The 19,535-nt window shown below is 50.2% G+C and overlaps 1 long non-coding RNA gene across 1 annotated transcript; it reads right to left on the bottom strand.

Moving 5' to 3' along the window:
• Positions 1–4,656: 4,656 nt before the first annotated feature.
• LOC310893126 lies at positions 4,657–18,280 on the bottom strand. The gene is made up of 3 exons (XR_014578721.1): positions 18,123–18,280; positions 5,415–5,623; positions 4,657–4,675 (listed from the first exon to the last, which is right to left on the bottom strand). It is a non-coding gene; the product is annotated as an uncharacterized lncRNA (long non-coding RNA).
• Positions 18,281–19,535: the final 1,255 nt, after the last annotated feature.

Raw genomic sequence — 19,535 nt, 5'->3', positions numbered from 1 at the left:
AGTCCTCAGTACTCCACTGAGATGATAATTTATGATCCAGGTCCTTGCAGACTGTAACACAGTGGGACTGTGTGAAAGCAGGACAAAGAGATTTAGGGCAATAATGTGTTGGGAAGGGGAGCTGTTCTCCTGAAACCCAACTATAAAGGAATGTAAGGTGATTCCGACCCAGCTACAAATACCCTCTCTTTCCAGGATGATGCTGATTTGAGGCAAGATAAGCTCAGCAGAGAATACAGATCAGCCTTTAAGTGCTACTTGACATGTCAGCCTCCTTCAATTGAATCCTACACCCAGGACATGATGAGTAACCGCGGGAGCAGTTCACAGAGAACTGAATTACTGCTGAAGATCTTAAACCAGGCACATTTAAATAAGCCATTTTAGAAAAATGAAGGGAAAAGACACTTTCAAAATCTCCCCTTTTCGGCAAGCAATGTTACGAAGACTTGGTCCTTGCCTAAGGTGCATCCAAACACCTACTTCAGAGGCCGTGCTCAACTAGACTCTCCCCTGCTACTCCTGTGTAACTTTCTTACAAAAGATGCAGCATATTTGGGGATGCCATTGGAGGAAAAGCTCGTTTTTATGGATAGAGGTAACAGCTCATTACCAGCTTACAAGAAGTATAATCACCAATTTTCATCCCCGGATGGTGAAGGAGGAACTCTCGCAGTTGCCCCACTGGTCACTGGAGGAGAACACGTCTTGATGGACCGGTGAGATGATGTGATGTGGACAAGATCTGTCCTCTGTGTGCTCTGGCTCCTCAAAAGCTGCCTCAGGACCTGTCTGATCTGCTCTTCCATGGAGAGCAGCTGTGTTTAGCAGTGTCTCACACGGTTCCACCTACAGCAAGACTTCTTCAGGCCAAAGGACAACCACCACCAGCAGGTCTGGCTCCTCCAAACTGCTCCTACACATACCCTGGGATTCACTGCAATGGGGGCTTGACAGCACAAGCCAGGTTTCTACATTCACTTTCTGGCAAAAAAAAAATGCAGGCTTTCAGAGCTTCCATGATACCCCAATCTCTCAGGGATGAAGACTTGAGGTCACTCTTTGGACTTCAGTGCCAACGTACAATTTTGAGTCGTCTTCTTAGCGTATGAATGCAGAGGCCCCAGCACATCTGAACCCCTTTACATTATACAGTCAGGAGTTACCTCCTCAAAAACCCCTTGGAATGAATGTGTTTAACTGCAGAGAGGCAAATATCATCTTCTGTGTTTGAAAGACTGAACAAGAAAGTATTTTTCTTCTCCCCTGAGCCTGAACTGTCCTACAACAAGACCCCGCAGCTTAACCTTTTAGCTCTAATGGGGATGAGAAGATTGCCTTGGGAGTGATAACAATTAAATTAATTGAAACTGATTGTCTGAAGAAAATTACACTGATGCATGCAGGCGGAGAGAGCCTTTGCACAGACAGCAAGTGCTTTGTTGTGCAGCACTTTGTTCAGCCACTGGTGGCTGCTGGGCAGAAGAGTGTTTGCTTCAGTGGTTCACAATAAGGACGTGGAAGGAGGCCTCCAGGCCCCAGTTGGGTGGAGGAAGAGACTACGATGCTCACAAACAAAACCACGCCAAGCACTGCTTGCTGTAAAAACTCTGCTCCAGCAAGGGCATCAGTGTGCTCAGCTTTCTGACATGTTGGGCTGCTGATGCAAAACATCACAAGGAAGCATTGCCTGGGTGAAGATCTCTGGTCCTTCCTGCAACACGTGGAATCCTCCCTCCTCCACATCCCCATCCCATGTCCCTGCAGGTCAGGATGTCTGTCCCAGGTGATTGAAATTGGCTGATTCAGCCAAAAACTGTTGAGAAATAACAGGCAGGCAGCACAGCCAGCCTCTTAGGAAACAAGGCAAAAGCAAGTTTTCACACGGAGCCAACATGGTCACAGCCCACCATGGTTCAAAAAGGGTTTCTACGTGTGCCTAAGACCTGGTGAAGAACAGACCATGGTTTAACCTAAGTCTAGCTACGATGTGTGATACCAACAGTCTTGTAGGGAAGTCACACATCACAGGAACCACCAGTGGCTCAATGCAGAAGGTATTTCTGCTGTGTTACGCCCCCTGAACATCACTTGGGTAGGAGGGAGAAGTGCTCAGGGAAGTGCCAGCTGGCTGTGGTTGCTCAAGAGTGCTGAACCTCTGGAGATGAATGTTTTTGGTGGGATAGCAGTAGCCTGATGCACCCCAAGGTGGGAGGTCCCTGACTTGCTGTAGCCATGCCCTGCCTCTTTTGCCTCTGTGGAAAGCCACTGCACATTTTGAGATAGCAGGAGCACGAACAGCCTTGTGCCTCCCAGAACTTAACATCAGTGCATGCAGGAGTCTTGCCAAATTAGGCACGATGGACATAATGATGCAAGCAAGAAGGGCAAGTGCCCTTAGAAATACCCAGTGACTTTAGGCGGGTTACTTAACAGCTTCATGAAGATGAGGAGCAAATGGATCCTGACCGCACATGCATCTTTGGCAAAGCTCAGAGTTGCCCAAAGTAACATTGCAACCACCAAACTACCCACACTGATCCATTAACACCAGGAAAGCTAGGTAGACCTAGCTAAATAACAGAGATTAAGCTCTACAGCCACCAGCACACCTCAAAATCCTTGTAATTAAATATTGTTATTTGACCTACTTAGAGATAAGTTATTCCACAGCTTTTATAATGCTATTGATTGCTTGTAGCATGGCCAAGCAGCTGTCCTATTTCTCACTTTGTTATTTTATTGCTAGCACTGAAATAAAATCACTATTTATTTGTACTTCAGCAGGGACAAAGGACCTTGGAAATCTGTTGTGTTGGGCACTGCGTGAGCAAGGCTAAGAGAGGTTCCCTGCCACGGGCAATTTACAGGCTGGCTATATGATGAGACGTCAATGAACGGGTAGGAGCAGCAGGAACTGATGATAAAAGCCAGTTGCCTTGGTCACAGAGGTGAGTCAAAGCCCCAGCGTCAGCCCCAGCACCTGGCATCTCAAAACGCAAGCTGGAGCAGGAATGAGACTGAAAGTGGGGAAAATTTAATGCAGTTTGGAAAAGTGAAGACCTCAGGAACATAAACCTCTTTGGGCATAAACTTAAGGAGTGTTTTGTGACCACATCTGCGGTCTCCAACTGGAGACAAACCCTCCAGCAAGGCAGAGAGAATCAAGGCAGCTTTAGTGATAATGTTTCCCTTCTTCTCGTGAGTTTTACAGTTCAGGGTTAGAGGAATAACTCTACTTTGACAACACATCACCACTACAAGACTCAGATCTCCATACTTCCCTGCTGTCAGATAACAAAACTCAGCTTCCGCATAACCAATACTGGCACAGCTTTCCTTGTGTTGGTGGAGAAATGGGTCAAATTCACCAAAGGGAAATCACTGAGGGAAATCACAGAACCTACATCTAGCTCAGAGACACCTGTGTTGAAAATGCTCATCCGCAGGTGGGAGAAAGTACCACAAATGCTCATTGTGTTCCCAGTCCTCCCCAGGTAGCTACTGTCAAGTGTCAGGGCTAGGCTGAACTTTGGTCTGATACATTAAACCATCCCTGTATTTATTTTCTAGGCCTGTAACTCACTCCTTAACAGGAGCCTTACTTACCAACAGCAGCGCGATGTACATGAACAGGATTGCAGCCACTACCAGGAGAACAAGAGACCAGAGGAACCAGAAGCCCAGGTTCCCATAGTTATACCTAAAAAGCAATAAAACCTTATCATAGCATTTGTGGCACGTTAGCAGAAGGGGCTGCAGGGAAAATATATTTGAAGGAGAAAACGCCAGAAAGCTGGAGGAGCTACAGAGGCGTATCCCAAGGAGAGAGAGGGAAGCTTTCCTTTTTATCCAAAGGCTCAATAACATTATTACACCTGAATAACATTATTACACATTATTATATATTATTATATATTACATATATATTTTATATGTTATATATATAATATAATTATTATTATATATTTGTATTATATTATATTATATTATATTATATATTTATATATACAATATATAGCATTATATATATATATTATATTATTATAACAATGAATAACATTATTACACCTCCCCTTCTCATGGTATTTGAGCTATCTGGATGGCATCTAATTTTAGGGGCCAGATTTACATAACTGCTACCTACACAGTGCAGAAGGAAAGGATTTGCATAAAACCACACTGGTTATTTCTCTGTCTCCAGACTGGGAGCATGCGATTCTCTTTGCTCTGAGATAGCTGCTGCAATACCTCTGATGCCAGCCACTATGCTTCTTCGGAGGGAACAGGAAAAAAGATGACCAAGGGAAGGAAAGAGCCATTTAGTCCCTTTCATTCACCATTTTTGCAACAGCGGTTGTTATCTTTCTCACAAATCCACACTTAAACCTGTACACCGTAGCCAAGCAAAGGGCAGAGCCTCAGCACCTCTGGAGACCCTGGGAGTTCATTTTGGGTGCCAGAACCAAGATGTGAAGGGACCAAAGCTTTGGCTCATGACTGAAGTGCCCGGCCTACCTGGGGTGTCTCATTAAAACCCGAGTGGGAAAGGAGGAAAACGTGGCACTTACCAGTCAAAGTTGTTGTAGTCATTTTTCGCTTCACCCCACATGTACAGGAAGACGAGAGAAAAGCAAAAAGCTCCAACAAGCAATGGGAAAAACACGCATTCCCGCTAGAGAGGGAGAAGAAGGACAATCGGTCAGAGCCTCGTTCACTCCGAAAAAAGCAGAGCAAACAGCAGTCACTGCTTGCTTCTAGGCTGTCCGTGAAACACGTGGCTTGATGCTGGACCTTCTGAAGCCGACCTTGTCCTACGAGGAGAGGCTGCGAGAGCTGGGGCTGCTGGGCCTGGAGCAGAGGAGGCTCCGGGGGCTGCCAGCCATGGCCACCAGCACTGCCGGGAGGTGCCGAGAGGCCGGAGCCAGGCTCTGCTCAGGGGTGCCCGGGGCCAGGCCCAGAGGCCCCAGGCCCAGCCTGGAGCCCAGGAGGTGCCCTCTGCCCCTCAGGAAGCACTGCTGGGCTGGGCGGGTGCTGGAGCCCTGGCACAGGCTGCCCAGAGAGGGGCTGGGGGCTCCTCCTTGGGGATCTCCAGCAGCCGCCTGGACGTGGGGCTGGGCCCCCTGCTCGGGGTGGCCCTGCTGGAGCAGGGCTGGCACCACAGGGACCCGCAGCTGCCCCACACCACCAGCCACACGGGGACACTCTCTCCATGGTGGCACAGACAAACTGAGCCTGCCAGAGAAGCACAGCAAGCCCTCCAGCCCCAGGAGCTGCCATCTAGGACACCAAGAGACCGCGCTGGGCTCTAAGGGAGGTCAGGCCTTTGACCCACAGCATCAACTGCTTCTCAGCTTGGACTGACTTTTCCCAGTGCAGAAATGAATGTCTTTGCTGATTCTGAGCTAATTTACCGTCTTGCAGCAGCATTTCCCAGGCTCGGTCCTTCTGCGTTGGTACCGCTTCCACCGGCAGCTGTAGAAACCCGCCAGGCAGGAGATGAAGGGCTGGTGCTCGTACCTCTGCAGCAAGTGCCGACGTACCACCTTCAGCTTCCCAAACTTGATCCTCTTGAGGCTGGTGGAACTGGCCTCCATCTGAAGAGCTTTATCTCATCTTCCTCCTGAAATGAGGTCACAAGATTGATGTGAGTCTCCTTGCCTTCGGGGTAAGCTTTTTGTGTCAGAAGGAGAGGAATTGTTCCCAAGAGGATGCAGAGACCAGCAGGAAAGGTGGCTGAGGACACCCCACCTAACTTTATACCCCTGAGAGAGATGTCTAGAAGAAAAGTACGGTCATTTCAAGTCCCCTGAGTGGTCAGTGGTTATAACTTTGGTGCTCTGCATCACCTCTGAGGGAACCTCTGCCTCCCTTTGACTCTACAGGGAGCTCTGGGAAAGGAAATCATTAACTTTAGCCCTCCATGCAGATTCCCAAATAACGTCAGATGAACCTGAGATGAACTTAGCCATGGGAATTAGCTCAATATCGCTGTGACCTCTCTGCAACCCCTTACCAGTTTAAGTAGTTCAGGTAGGAAAGGGACCAAAACTCTCCCAGGACACAGCCCTCTTATCCCAGAAAAACTGCAGTGCTGCAGAGACCGATCCCTGATGGAAAAACTATTTCCTGACTCAAAGAGCTCTACTGGCAGCGTGTTGGAAGGCCAGAAAGAACAGCTGTAAAGATGCACACATGGGAGATCTGTTCATAATCGGGACTTTAAACAAAGACTCCGGTGGTAAATTGCAGCCGGTGTTAGCAGTGAAGCGAACAGCACAGGGGGTGTGCCAGCAAAGAGCAATTTGCCCAGCAGGGCACTGTCGAGACCACAAGGAAACATTAAGGAAAAATAGTCCTGTGTTGGCAGACGAACAGGCACCGCTATCCATCGCTTCTTTGGAGAACAGAGATAGCCTGAGATGCTCTCCGAGTGCCATAGTGCCCCTGAGTCCGTACCGGTCATGTTCAGATGCAGGCATATCTGCTGCAAAGTCCCAGCTCAGGAGTCCAATCCCCTTAATTTATCTGATGTAATAACAGTAATTTAAGAGCAAAAATGAACAGATTGCTGCACTACACACGCGGGTAAAATGTACACGTAAATAGTTTGCAAACAACTCCAAGTCCTGCGTTTCTTTGCAGAAATGAATGGATAACAGCTTGCAAATTGACACTACATAAAAACAACCCCAAAAATCCAGCCCTATGATCAGTTTGCAGAAGGCACAAATAAAACAAGATGCAAGTTAAAACGGAAATGATGCTCTCCTCATGTATTTCCTGCTATATGTTCCCAGCCTAACAGCAGCTGGGTTGCAAAGGAGAGGGGATGGAAATGAAGCACAAGAGTTGTCAGTTCAGGCTGCTCCTAACCAAGAAGTGCCCGCGTGTGCCATGCCCTGAATGCCTTCCTGAGACAGAGGTGTTTGCCCATCCACGACACTCAGTTCACCAGCATCAGATCCGGAGGCAGCAGGAGGTCACCCCCTGGTAAAAAATTGATGCTGCTCTCACATGGCGACATGGTGAGCCTGCTCTTGAGTAACCCAGCACAGGCGGTTTGTGGGCTCTGTGCCACCGGTGAGTGGTGTAGATGACATTTGATCCTGCTGTCCTAGTCACCTGGACTAAAATATACCTGGCATAAGCCCAGCGATTGCCAAATTGCCCCAGCTGTGTCTTCTGAATACGTTTGAACCTTCAGAGCTCTTACCAGAAGGTTTACATGTGCCATGCGGGTGCAGTATTTGTTACCTTCTAGTAGGATCCCTAGACCATGATTTTCCCCATCAGTGAAGCACAGCATCGTTTTTTTCCCCAGCCCTTTATTTAATGCTTCATCCTTTCCCTCCAGCAATAGCAATGAAGACACTGGTTCAAAACCAGCAGCTTTGCTGTCAGAGGACCATGAAATTTGCTACTGCATTCTTAATGGAGACACGAGGCTCACACATCGATATTTATCCATCAGTGTGTAGGATTTGACAGGAAAACTGATGGCAGAGACCTCAGCACATTGTCCTCTCCATCTGGCTGGCGGGATGTTAAATCTGGATGTTAGTCGAGATGTTAGACTAGCTCTCTCATAAAAAGGGTGATGGAGATACCACCAGCTCCCAAGACAGGCTAATCCTCTCTGAATTTGCTCTACCATTAACAGTTTTTTTTCAGTGCCTGGCCTCATGTCTAACAGTTTAAGCCCACCACTTCACGACCTGATCTTGATGGATCTAGAGAGGAGAGTAAATGTTTCCTCTGTTACGTATTTCACAACTGTTTGGATGACTGCCGTCTCGCTGGAGCTTTTGGAACGGGTAAGCACAACATCTCACATAATGGGAAACATTCACGTAGCAGCCTTTAAGAGAGCTTCAGTCTTAACCACGGCCAAACAAACCAAGAAATCCTCTTGAGCATCCACTTCCTGGCAGCATGAGGTGGGTTTGGGATGTCCACGTGCAGATCGCAGAGCCCTCGGTGCTCAAAGGGTTCATCTTGTCTCACGGCTGAGCCCCGGGACCCCGGATAATGTCCTCAGGGGACAGTGGCACCCACTGCTTGTCATCCTTTTGGGAAGTGACACTTAGGAAGCTGAAGTTTCGGAATCTCAGTTTGCAAATTCTGCACCGAGGAACATCTGCAACCCAGGAAACATCTTCAGAGCTGTTTATAAGAAGGAGCCCATCATCCTCAATCATCCTCTACCATTCTTCCTCTCCAGCATGGGCTGACTAGGGGATGAGAGCTCCTGGGGCTGAAATCCTATCCTGCCCAAAAGAGAAACAGCAATGCACAGAAGACCTTGCAGTGACCTGCCAGCCCCATCCAGAAGTACAAGAGGCTGCCGGAGGTTAGAGACCAGGGATGCCAATAAAGCCATTATATCACAGCTGGTGGGAGCAGAAAGCTTTCAGCCAAAGCTGAACGTGCCCTGCCAAGCCCCAGATCATGACTTGCCCCACAGCTGCTCCTGCTCCCACTGGGCATGCGGGGCTCACACTGGAAAAGCAAATGGGAGACTTGGAGCCCCACGGCTGCAAGGGACTGCTGGGTCCACTGGGGAGAAAAGCACAGGAGATGCTTGAGATATTGAATAAAGAAGGCATTTATGTGTAAATTCAAAGGAAAGGGTTGATAGGGATAAAGAAAACCAGGCCTTTCACACAAGGGCAGGCAGAAATGTCCCTCTCAGCTCCAAATGGGTTCAAATCCTCAGCCTCCCCGTCCTTCTCTTTCTCTGTGTCCTCAGATATCGTGTTTAATTTAATGCAAGCTTCCTCACACCTCTGCCCCCCTTCGCTTTCTCCATGACCCTCCATCCCACAACCTCATCCTTGCTCCCAAATTTCCAGCCTGCTGTTACAGCTGCACTGGGGCGTTCAGAAGCCACAGAAACATCTCTCCCAAGGTATGGCCGAAACTGCAATGCCTCAGACCACATCAAGCACTGAAGCCTTTGACTTCACTAGCACCTGATCCCAACAAAGATAATATCCCGGCTTCTGGACCCAGCAACTGGGATAAAGGGGCAAAGAACATTGCAGCATATGGTGGGTGCAGAGTCCAAAAGACAGGAGGGCCACACGAGGATCTGGAGCAGTTCAGCCATTGTTAGGACACAGCAAGAGACCTCACAGTGCTTGGTCTAGATTTGAAGCAGAGTGCTCCTAAAACTTGGAGGCTGCCTGCAACCCCTCCCCAGCTCCACCAGGCAAAAGTAAATGGCTGGAAAAAGGGGACAGCATACCCCAAATCCATTCACTGGGAAAGCCATGGGAGCAAAGAGCAAGCAGGAAAACATGCATCAGCAGGAGAGCAAAGTTTAGGGCTTCAGCAAGTGAGCCATGACAGCAGTAACACATGTTTTCCAGCTCCATAATCCCAAGAGACCTCAGGTCTTTCCCTTGCAAACAGAGACTGTTTGCTCACAGATAAGAGTCCCCGTAATTGCAGGCATTTGAGCGGGGCTGCTCATTTCCCACTGCTCGACAGAGAGGGAGGAAAAGCATGAGAACTAGCCCGGGGGGTGGTGGAGAAATGAGCTGGAGAAAAAATTGGGAAATATATTCAGCTGCAAAGCCTGGATGCAGAAGGTAGTGCAAGCAGAGCTGGCTGGAGAGGCAAGTGCACGAGCAAGGAGAGGATCCTTGCCTTATTATTGTTATTATTATTATTATTTGATGCTTAGAGCTGGGGAACTCATCTTCTGAGTGGTAAACAGGTACAGAAGCCAAACCTGGCATCACCTGTAGCTTTCTCCTTGAGGCTTTTAAGTCCATGCTTTCTCCTCAGCATCATGATGCCTTGTGGAGCCTGATGCAGGCAGCAGGTAGGGGTGATCCCTGCTTTGCCCATCCCATTTCTAAGGGATTTGGACAGAATTTGGAGAGAAAGTAAACCCTGTGCCAAGGCTGAGCCTTCCCAGCGCCTGCAGCTCCTTCGCCTGATGGTGGAGATGCCACTGAAGTCGCCTGGCACAGGGACCCCCAGTGCCATCCCTCTGCTCTCTGGGGACATCACACCCTGCCCCTCCACCTGGGAATCTTCAACATTATCACACCAACAAATCAGAAGGACTAAAATCAACATCCAGACATGGTGCTGGTTGGTCACCGTCCCCATGAGCTGCACACAGACCTTGCCACCAGCCAGAAAACTCAGCAAAGAGCCTCCCTTAAACCTGCATTTCCAGCTCACGGTGTGCCCAAGGATCTGGATCACAGCCTTGGTTTCCTCTTGTTCCACTGCCATCAGCCTTCACTTTCTTTTCAGAAAACAGAAGAGGTTTGACACAGGGAAGGAAGAAGGTTGATATGAAACACGACTAGTCAACACCTCCCTGTGATACGGGATATACATCCTTTCCTTTCCCTGGCAGGTGATAATTATAATTTATCAGCAAGACATTCAACAGCTTCTTTATTAGCCCTAATTATGCCTTGCTTCTGCGTGGGATCCCAGGGAGGATGTGCAGCTCGACTCGAGTGTGTGCAAAGTAGCCCTGAGGACTGATTAGCTGTTGGTTTGAGGCAGATGACAGCCCTCAGCACACAGAAATGCTGGGCCTTACCCCAGAAAATAATGAATGAACATGGAAAGAGAAGGGGTTAATGAGGAATAAGTGCTCCCATGGCTGCAGGAACAATACTCGTTTCATTTTGTGTGCTGTTGTATACCTCCAGCATGCAGTGGCTGTGGCTCTCAGAGCTCTGGGGAGGTTTCCAGCAAGGTTAATGTCCCATGTTTTGCAATATGCCTCCGCAGTTTGAACGGTCATAAATAATCACGCCTGCTTCAGACAAATGAACCTGAAAATACAGATGAAGCTTTGCATCTCTTCGGGTTGCAGAGGGACTTACAGTGGAGTCGGTGCTGAGGCTCAAAGGTCAGCCATCCAGCATGAGTTGTGCTGGGAAGGGGTGCTGTACCCTGCTCAACACGAGCCACACTGGCTGGTTAGACCAGGATTCATCTGAGGATGCAGGCAAATGGATTTTCCGAGGCAACCAACCATGTATTTTGGGGTGGAGGTGGGGGTCAACTTGACAAGCCCTACAGGAACCCCAATTGATGAGGATGATCGGCGCGGTTTTGGAAACACTTCTGCCAGCTCCAGGCTTCTGCACATATCCCTGCGTGGAGAAGCAGACATCACTCCGATGGTGATGGGCTCACCTCAGAGCAAAGCCAGGCATCATCCATGAGAGTCTGGAGCAGAAAAGGTACCTTAATCCCTGCCTTTATTTCAGAGGGCTCATCATAGGAAGGAACGCTTCAAAGTTGAACCACGTTTTAGCCCAAATTACTTCTTTTTAAACCTCTCCTTTCCCCAAAAATTGTTTGGTCTCCCTTCACTTCAAGAAACTCTCACAGTACGCTCTCATGTTTTGACCAAGTTTGTCCCCAGCCCCCCGGGGTTGACTCATTATCCACAACCTCTTGCAGAACCCTCGTCTAATCCTAATCATCATCATCACAAATCACAGCTGGTTTTCTTCATCTTCAAAGCACTTTGCGGGCTGCCTCAGCGAATGCGTGCCTAGGAAATTATTGGCCAAGCCTCAGAGCATGTGCGATGGATTTTGTGCAAATGCTTTCAGTTTTGTGTTGAAACAGGCAAGGGGAAATTGTCGTGTTTGTCAAAGGGCCTCACAGCACTACAATAGATTTTTCCCTCTTTCCTGCTAGGAGCAAAATGAGTGTTTAGAATAAAGGCAATGAATAGTAGCTTAGTGGCTTGACATAAAAATAAAAATAAAAGGAAGAAGAAAAAGAAGGGGTGGAGAAAGACTTCCCAAGTGCCACAGCATTGGCTGGACTTTTGGCTGGAGCCATCCCTCGTTACACGGAGACTTCCCAAAAGGGCCGCGTGGTTTTGGGTCTGCAGAGGTTCGCCTGCTGCCCCAGTCCCTCCATCTTCGAGGAGCAAAGGTGTAGGACTGGCACGTATGGGGATGCTTTCATCTACAGAAATTTTCCTTTGAGGGGGAACAGGAGGTAAATCCCAGCATAGCTGTCCCGTCGGGTCGGGGTTTGAATTATTTTTGCCTGCCAGTTGCTTGTAGAGAGGTTCCAGCCCACCTACCTTTCAGAAAGGTCCACCCAGCTCACCCCGCTGTCCTTCTGGGAAGTCCTGCCCGCCCCAACCCTCCTCACGGAAGGTTCCACCAGCCCCAACTGTCCTTCCAGAAATTTCCGCCGCACCACTCGAGTGAAGGCCACCCCCAGCCTTCAGCCCTTGTCAGTCTCAGGTCTCCAGGACCCCAAGGACTGAAGCTTCAGCCCCTCCATCATGGGGGGACAAGAGGAGGAGAGGGCAGAAGCTGCACCGACCCCTGCCCTGGGGCTTGTTCCTCCAGGGAGGGGATGCTCCAGGGCCAAGGGGAGAAATGGGGGAGAGAAAATTCTGGCTGAGAATAATAAAGTCCTAAACTCTGACATCAAGTGTTGACCCAAACGTAGCAGGTTTTTATGCTGTGGTGTCTCTTTCCTGTAATTTGTCATGAGCTAAAATGTGGAGAGGGTCCAGTTCAGCCATGGAAGGGCCTGAAAAACATCAGAAAACTCAAGTAAAATAAAATAAAAGGTCGACATTCACTCATAGGACATGGCTCTTTCTTTCTCCTAGAAGACGAATTATAAGGCCTGGAAACAAGGTGGGACTATGTAGGTGCAGAACCAGGGGTAGTGCCCCAGGAGAGCCCAGATCTGCACACCAGGGCTGCCAGATATCGGGGTGTTAAAGGGCTCCACTTGCAACGAGCCCCAGGATCGCATCGCTTCCCAAACTTCCCTTTCAGGCTCGTTTCATTCACGCCCACGAGAAAGCTGAAGGGTTGAGAAATCCCCCGCTGAGCAGCCAGCATCTCGCACGCGATGCTGGAGCAGCAGCAGATGAGGCGGGATGTCCCGGCTGGGACAGGAGATTTTTTTTGCTTAAAGTGAAGAGGGAAATGCTGTGTGGCATTAAATATCCATTAATGCAGAAGCAAGGCTTCTTTTTGTCCTGTGGTACTTTGCTGCATATCCCTAGAGGCATGATGCACTGCACAGCATCAAATTTGGGGTTAAAGGACCTTGTGGGGGTTATTACCTGCTAGACCAGAGCTTGGGGTGGGCTTCGAGCCTCCCTACATGAGACTCGTCCCCCCTAGAACCAGAGGACACTCCCTGGGCAGCCATTCCCGGTGTCTTCACCTGCCCTGCCTCTTCAGGCCACTAGCCACCATGGTGGCCAGCCCCCCAAAACACCCTGGAACAGCCACGGCATTGCCCCACCACATGTGGGGTGGCACACAGGTAGCTCTGGCCCCATTGCTGGGCCATCAGCAGTTCCTTTCTTCTGTTTTTTACCCTGAGAGCCTTCATATAGCTGATTTGTAACCCATGAGCTTGGGCTACAGCCCCACATTGCTCAACATGTCCGTTATATGGATGTCCAGTCTTTTGGGGGAGCTGGATTCCCTCCTCTGGGCACTACAGGTGGGCAAAGGCAGAAATTAGCCCCCAAAAGGGTCGGGAACTGTGAGCTTCCAGCTGTGAGCACAAGGAGGTGGTTGAAGCCAGATGTCGGCCCCAGTCACAAGGCAGCCGACAGCCCCGAGATCAGGGACACGGTTTGGTGGGTGACATTGGTGGTAGGGGGATGGTTGGACCAGATGATCTTGGAGGGCTTTTCCAACCCTAATGATGCTGTGATTCTATGAGATGTCCGTGTCCACATGTCATTTTGGTCATGCCAAGAGCGAATGGGGAGCACTGGGGAGATCCTACCTACAGGTCAAGCCTGAAAACAAGCCTGAAACTCAAAGCGACTGGTTTGAGAGGAAGCTGCTCCCCACATTTCGGCGTGGTCAACAGGAGGGTTTTGTCCTCACCTGGCTCATAGCAACTTTGCAGGTGGTGCAGGGCATGGGGCTGTGTTCAGCACGGTCTCAGGTCACACGTGGAGCTCAGCCTGGGGCTGTGCCCCTGGGTGGCCCCCAGCTCTCCAAGAAGTCTCCGCCACCCTTGAAAAGTGGCCACAGCGAAGAAAAAAGGGCTGGGGAAGGAGGAGGAATAAATCCCTTGGAAGCCAAAAAAAAAATAAAAAATTAAAAATGGTGCTCAGAAAAGGGGGGAAACATTCCTTTGAAGATAAATCCCACTTTGTGCAGTTCAGCACATCCTGGCTCGGCTCCCACTCTGCTCCTGGGAATTCCTAAGCGGCTCTTTGTGCCCTACTGCTCAGGGGAGATGATGAGATGGGGACGCAGCGTGGGGGACCCCCGCCGGCCCCCCCCAGCCCTGCTGAGGGCAGCGCAATGCCGCCAGCGCCATCTCCAAGGGAAGACTTTGTCAGTCGGCCAAAAGGGGGAGAAGAAAAGAGGTCTGCAGATCACATACCTCCGCCGGCGGCTCTGCAGAGCCCTATTCAGCCAGGACAAAGGACGGGGGCCCTGGACGGTCACCGCCCGAAGCCCCCAGCGCCAGCCCTCCCGTGGGCTGCCCGTGTTAAAGTTCAGGGTTTGGAGCAAAACAGCCCTGCAAGGAGGGGAGGAAGGGACGCTTTCCACGCCGTCGGCCGGAGGTTTCTCTATTCAGCTATCCGCAGCATCCATATGCATCAGGGCTGGCCCGTTTTTACCCCGTAACAATGCCGCCCCACTGTTCCCAGCGCACCCCCCTTTCTGGCTAATTCAGTGCTACGCGTTTCTGCATAAGATCCCCATCCTGGTTCCAGCCTCCCAGTGTGGTGGAGCCATCACCCAGAGCCTCCTTTTCCCCCTCATGAACATCTCCATCAGCAGTCATTCCCTGTGCCATTTTCCATGGGGCAAGTGCGTGCTGAAAGCACGGTGAAAGCAGCAGATGACGACTTCACAGCTCATTTCTTTTTCACCCATCGTGAAAATCTCCAGGGCCTGCTCAGCAAGGCAGGTGCATGGTGGTTTTCATCGCATGGGCACCACCTCGTGCAGAAAACCAGCGTGCAGGACCCCGATGGACAACCTCAGGACCTAGGGTATGGTTGGCTCTGCGGGGTCAACACCCAGCAGCGCTCACATCCCAACAGATCAGAAGAGGGTAATTTATTTAGCCGTAGAGTCTGTGGTGGGTGTTTCAATTCCTCTGTTTTAGTTCCTCTAGGACCCATCTCCTCCGTGTTTGAGTGGTTACAAGGAGTGAAGAGGAATGGGTACAACTCAACCCATCCAAGAGCAGGCATCTTGAACAGGTTGGATGAACACAGCCAGAGTGCCAGGGCATGAATCCAGCCCAAGACATAAGGACATTCATCACTCCAACCCAAAAATCCCAAGCACCATTTCTTGGGCCTCCCAGGTTGCCTCGATTTAAGTATGGCCCTTGGGCACCAAAGCCCATTGCTGCCTGGAAACCCTGCCTTTGCTCTGGGTCTGTCCCCGCTGCAGTAGGAAGAAATGCAGGATTTCTCCATGCATGGTTAAAGGAAGCAGTCACGGGGACCACAGAAGTTCAACAGGCTGATTGAAGGCGGTAGTTCCCAATGCTGTAGTGCCTCATTCTTGTGGAATGGCCCCAAAACATCAAGCCCCAACCAACAGTCACCATAACACAGTAACACAGGCACAGCCTGGCAGCAGGCGAGGGAAGGAAGAGGTAAAGCACTGCTTGTGTAGTTTGGGGGAAGGGGAAGAAAAATGGATCAGAGCCGTTCACCTGCATTTCACGCCCAAATTGGGATTTGCCTAAGCAAGAAGCTTTAAGAAGTTTTCAGAGAAACGGAACACTTCGGAGAGCGCTGACCCCGCAGAACCTCTCAGACCGCTTTAAGGCATGAATCAATTAAAGCAATCACGGAGCAAAGGTTAATCAGTAGCAAGTACATCTTAAGAAATAAGTAGCCTTTTAAAAAGCCATTGCTCCTGCCAATTCCTCCCCCCTCCCCTTCTTTTCTAAAGTGGCTTTTAGTTCTCGGACTCTGGAGACCTTCCAAAATAAGTCCTGTGATTAAGAGCGGCTGCAAAATTGTGCAGCGGCAGGGGATGGACCCGAGGTAGTCACAGCAGCTCGGTACCACGGGGGGCTGAACACCTTCCAGAGGCCTCCAGCTTAATTAGAGCAGATGGAGGCGGGAGGGATGAGGGATTGCTTTTTGCAGTTAGTTTTGAGAAGGGAGGAAATGAGGCGGGAGGGTAAGGAGGGGACTGGCTCCACAACAGGTCTACGCAAGCAGCGAGGCTCCAGCCCGAGCATGCAGGCACACGGCAGTGCTTCGAGCTGTTCCCGTGCCGTGTCCTGCCTGCAGAGGTGTTCCTCCTTCGGGCAGCCTCCTCTGCTCCCCTGCACAGGGTGTCCGAGCCGAGCCCATGCTCAGCCTGGTGTGAAGCCCATCGCAGGCATCCTCTCCGAGCTGCTCCATCCGTTGCCTCCCTTCCTGTGGGATCTGGAGCCCAAAGGATCTTCCCAAATTCTTATCCTATCCACTCTTCTCTGAAATAGTCCAAGACCTTCCCGTCCCAAGCCACCAAGAGGTCACTTGGGCAGGATTTGCTCCACGTGGGGAGGATGCAGGAGCCCATGTGCCGGGTTAGGGCACCTCAGCTGATGGGTGATGCCTTCAGAAGCCGCTTGCACACAATTATTACAAATATTTTTCTGAAGCTTCTGGGTTCTTGCACAGCAAGCAAACAAAGCCTCATTGCCCCAAAGCTACAAATGTAGAGAAATAATGCTTCTTGTGTGTCTTGGCTGTTATTTTATCACACTAAACACCACCATACATCAACTATTTGCACAGAGGAACTTGCTAAGACACACGCAGTCCCGCAGCAAGTGATCACCAAGATTAAAGAGCTGCTTTTTCATCACCCCTAATGACACCTCAAGCCCAAAAGACACCATCCAGTCACCTCCTCGGTCCAATGCCATGCCATATTCTGTGATTCTGTGGTAAGAAAGCCACGGGACCGGCTGTGAAACCCAGCTTTCTATTTCTCCGCAAAGTTTCCAGGTCGCCCTGGAAACCCTGCACACCTTTTAAACATTTCAATTGCAAAGTTGCAAAGAGGCAGCTTTGGCTCCCTTCGCATGCAGAGCATTTTTTCAGTTAAAATCCATCTGGTCCCACAGCACATTCTGCATTTTCTTTTGTTAAATGCAGCTAAACTCTTTGAGCAGCTGTAGGAAATTATTTCCCTTCTCCTTTACCCTTCCACCTGGTGTCATGTGCCAGAGAATAAGTCCAGAGAGAGACTCCCTTGGGAGACCTGGATTCCCAAAGAAAAAGTAGGAGGGAAGAGAGGGTGATGTACACCCTCTGGACCTCCAGCCAGATGAAATCTGCGTTATCCAACCCCAATTGGTCCCCGCGTTGACACCAGCTAACCGAGCTGCTCCTGATTTACACCAGCACGCAGCCCTGCACCAGGGCACGCAGCCTGGGGAAGGGAAGAGGTCGCCCATCCGAGCTGGCTCGCAGCGGGTGGCAGACCCGAGAGCCTTTGCCCCCTTCCAGCCATCCCTACCAGGTCTCTATGATTTGCAGCTCTTCCCAGATGTTTGCCCTTTCACGGGTTATTTGCTCCCGGGACGACCTCCCTGTTCACACGCCGGGCAAGCTCGCGGAAAGAAAGAGAGGCTCCTTTCTCCCGTTTACTATGGAAACAGCCCTTTATCCGAGGCATTACAAATGCTCAGCCGCCAGCTCCCTCCCACCAGCCCCCGGCTCCAGCAGCCCCACCGGCCACCCACCGCTCACGTCTCTCCCCAGCTCCCCTTCCTCCCCTCAACAGGTGACGGCAAACTTCTCTGGCAGGGGTGCCAGAGCGAAGCCGGACTCCTAAACTCCTTTTTCTCTCCAAGAAGTCACCGGGAACACCCCCCTTTGCAAATAATCCCCTTTTGTTCCCGCTTCTCCCCATCCTCCTGCTTTTCGGGCTTTGTTTCTCTGCCACCCAGGCAGCAGCTGCGACAATCGCCCCGCTGTCGGACGCCAACCAACACTCTCAAAACTCCGAAGAATACAAGAAAAGTCCTAAAAATCCACCTTCCCCCTCGCAAAGCTAACTTTTAGGGCAGGCAGGAACGGGCAAGGAGGTATGCATTTCACATAGGTGGGGGGAATCTTTAGCACGAGGACGTTGGAGGTAACTCACCTCGCCGGGACGCACATGGAGGGGTTATTTTTTGCTTTCTGCTGCTCTTGGATCGCTGTGTCCTCTGCTCGTGACACTCAGGACTCGAATGGTGGCACCGCTGTGTGACACCCAGTGTTAGGGAGGCTGCCGGAGCCGTCCCTCCCACCGTAGGAGGGGCCACGTGAGGCTTCATAAATTCAGCCCCCCGAGGCTGGGAAAATTAAAATCCCATCATGGGATGGGGGCATGGCTCCTGGAGGAGCTGGGGACTCGTGGGTGAAGCCGGGTTTGATCCGTCCCACGCCCTGCCCACCCAGAATGTGAGAGGCTGGTGTTAAAACGCTGCCCTGGCAGAATTATGTGTCCGCAGGGTGGGATTCGAGGAGATATCCCAAAGGCGATTTGGGCAAGACATTGCTGATCTTCAGAATTAAAACTAACAAGCTTCCTCCTGGAAAGCATCTCCTGCAGCCATGAGCCCGGGGCATGAATCTGTAGCACACAATTTCTGAGCAGCCCCAGATGCAAACAGTGCTTATTTTATTTTATTTTATTTATTTTTTATTTTGCAATGGTTTTTGGCTTTAAGATCTTAATCCTATTAGAGACATAACTCCCTTGGGAGGGGGTGAGGGGCAGATCAGTGCAACAAAAGCAGTTTGTGCGGTTGAATTTTGTAACTTCCAATGCATGGTGGCCTTTTGGAGGGATATCCGTGAAGTTTCTCAGGCTATAAGGCTTACCTTACACAGCTCCAACTTCTATTTAGTTCTCCACTGCACAAGAGACCAAAAAAAAAAAATCCCCCCTTGCCCCAAAGGGCTGCCTGAAATGCCACCACTGCAGGCTTTTCATCCCCATCACTTTTTACACTGGGATTTTTCCTGTTGGATGAAGAGAAGGTCCCTGAAAAGAAAATTCAGCAAACTGCTGTCTAAATGGAGAGGAGAAGAAGGGGGCAGAAATGATGGCCCAGTGTTTTTTAGGCAGATCACATTACAAATATAAACTTTTGATTAGAAGATGGGCCACAGAGATGACAGCCTGATTCACTCTGAAACCTAATGACGAGCAAAGGGCATATAACAGTTCCACTGTAAAAGCAGTACTGGTAATCCTTGGATAGCACTAGATCCTACAGTACCATCATTTTCCTTTGGAGTTAGAATATTAAATAATGAGGGAGCCACAAAAGGTTGCCGAAGGCAGAAGCAGCTGTTTCTGTTGCTGCTTGTTTCTATTCCTGACCACCTTCAAGCTAACACTCAGCTGGCTGGGGTAGAGGCACGGCGTGGGGCTGTGTGCAAGCCTGTAGATAAATTACTTGGTTTATGGTCTGATTTCTGGAAAACTGATAGCGAGGGCAGGGAAGGGTGAGACTGAGAAGCCTGATGGCACTGATACGATGCAGGGAGCAGCAAGAGCAGCTTC

The sequence above is a fragment of the Anser anser genome (genome assembly GCF_964211835.1).
Source record: "Anser anser genome assembly, chromosome: 1".
Classification (NCBI taxonomy): Eukaryota; Metazoa; Chordata; class Aves; order Anseriformes; family Anatidae; genus Anser; species Anser anser.
This window is presented reverse-complemented; position numbering and strand designations above follow the sequence as displayed.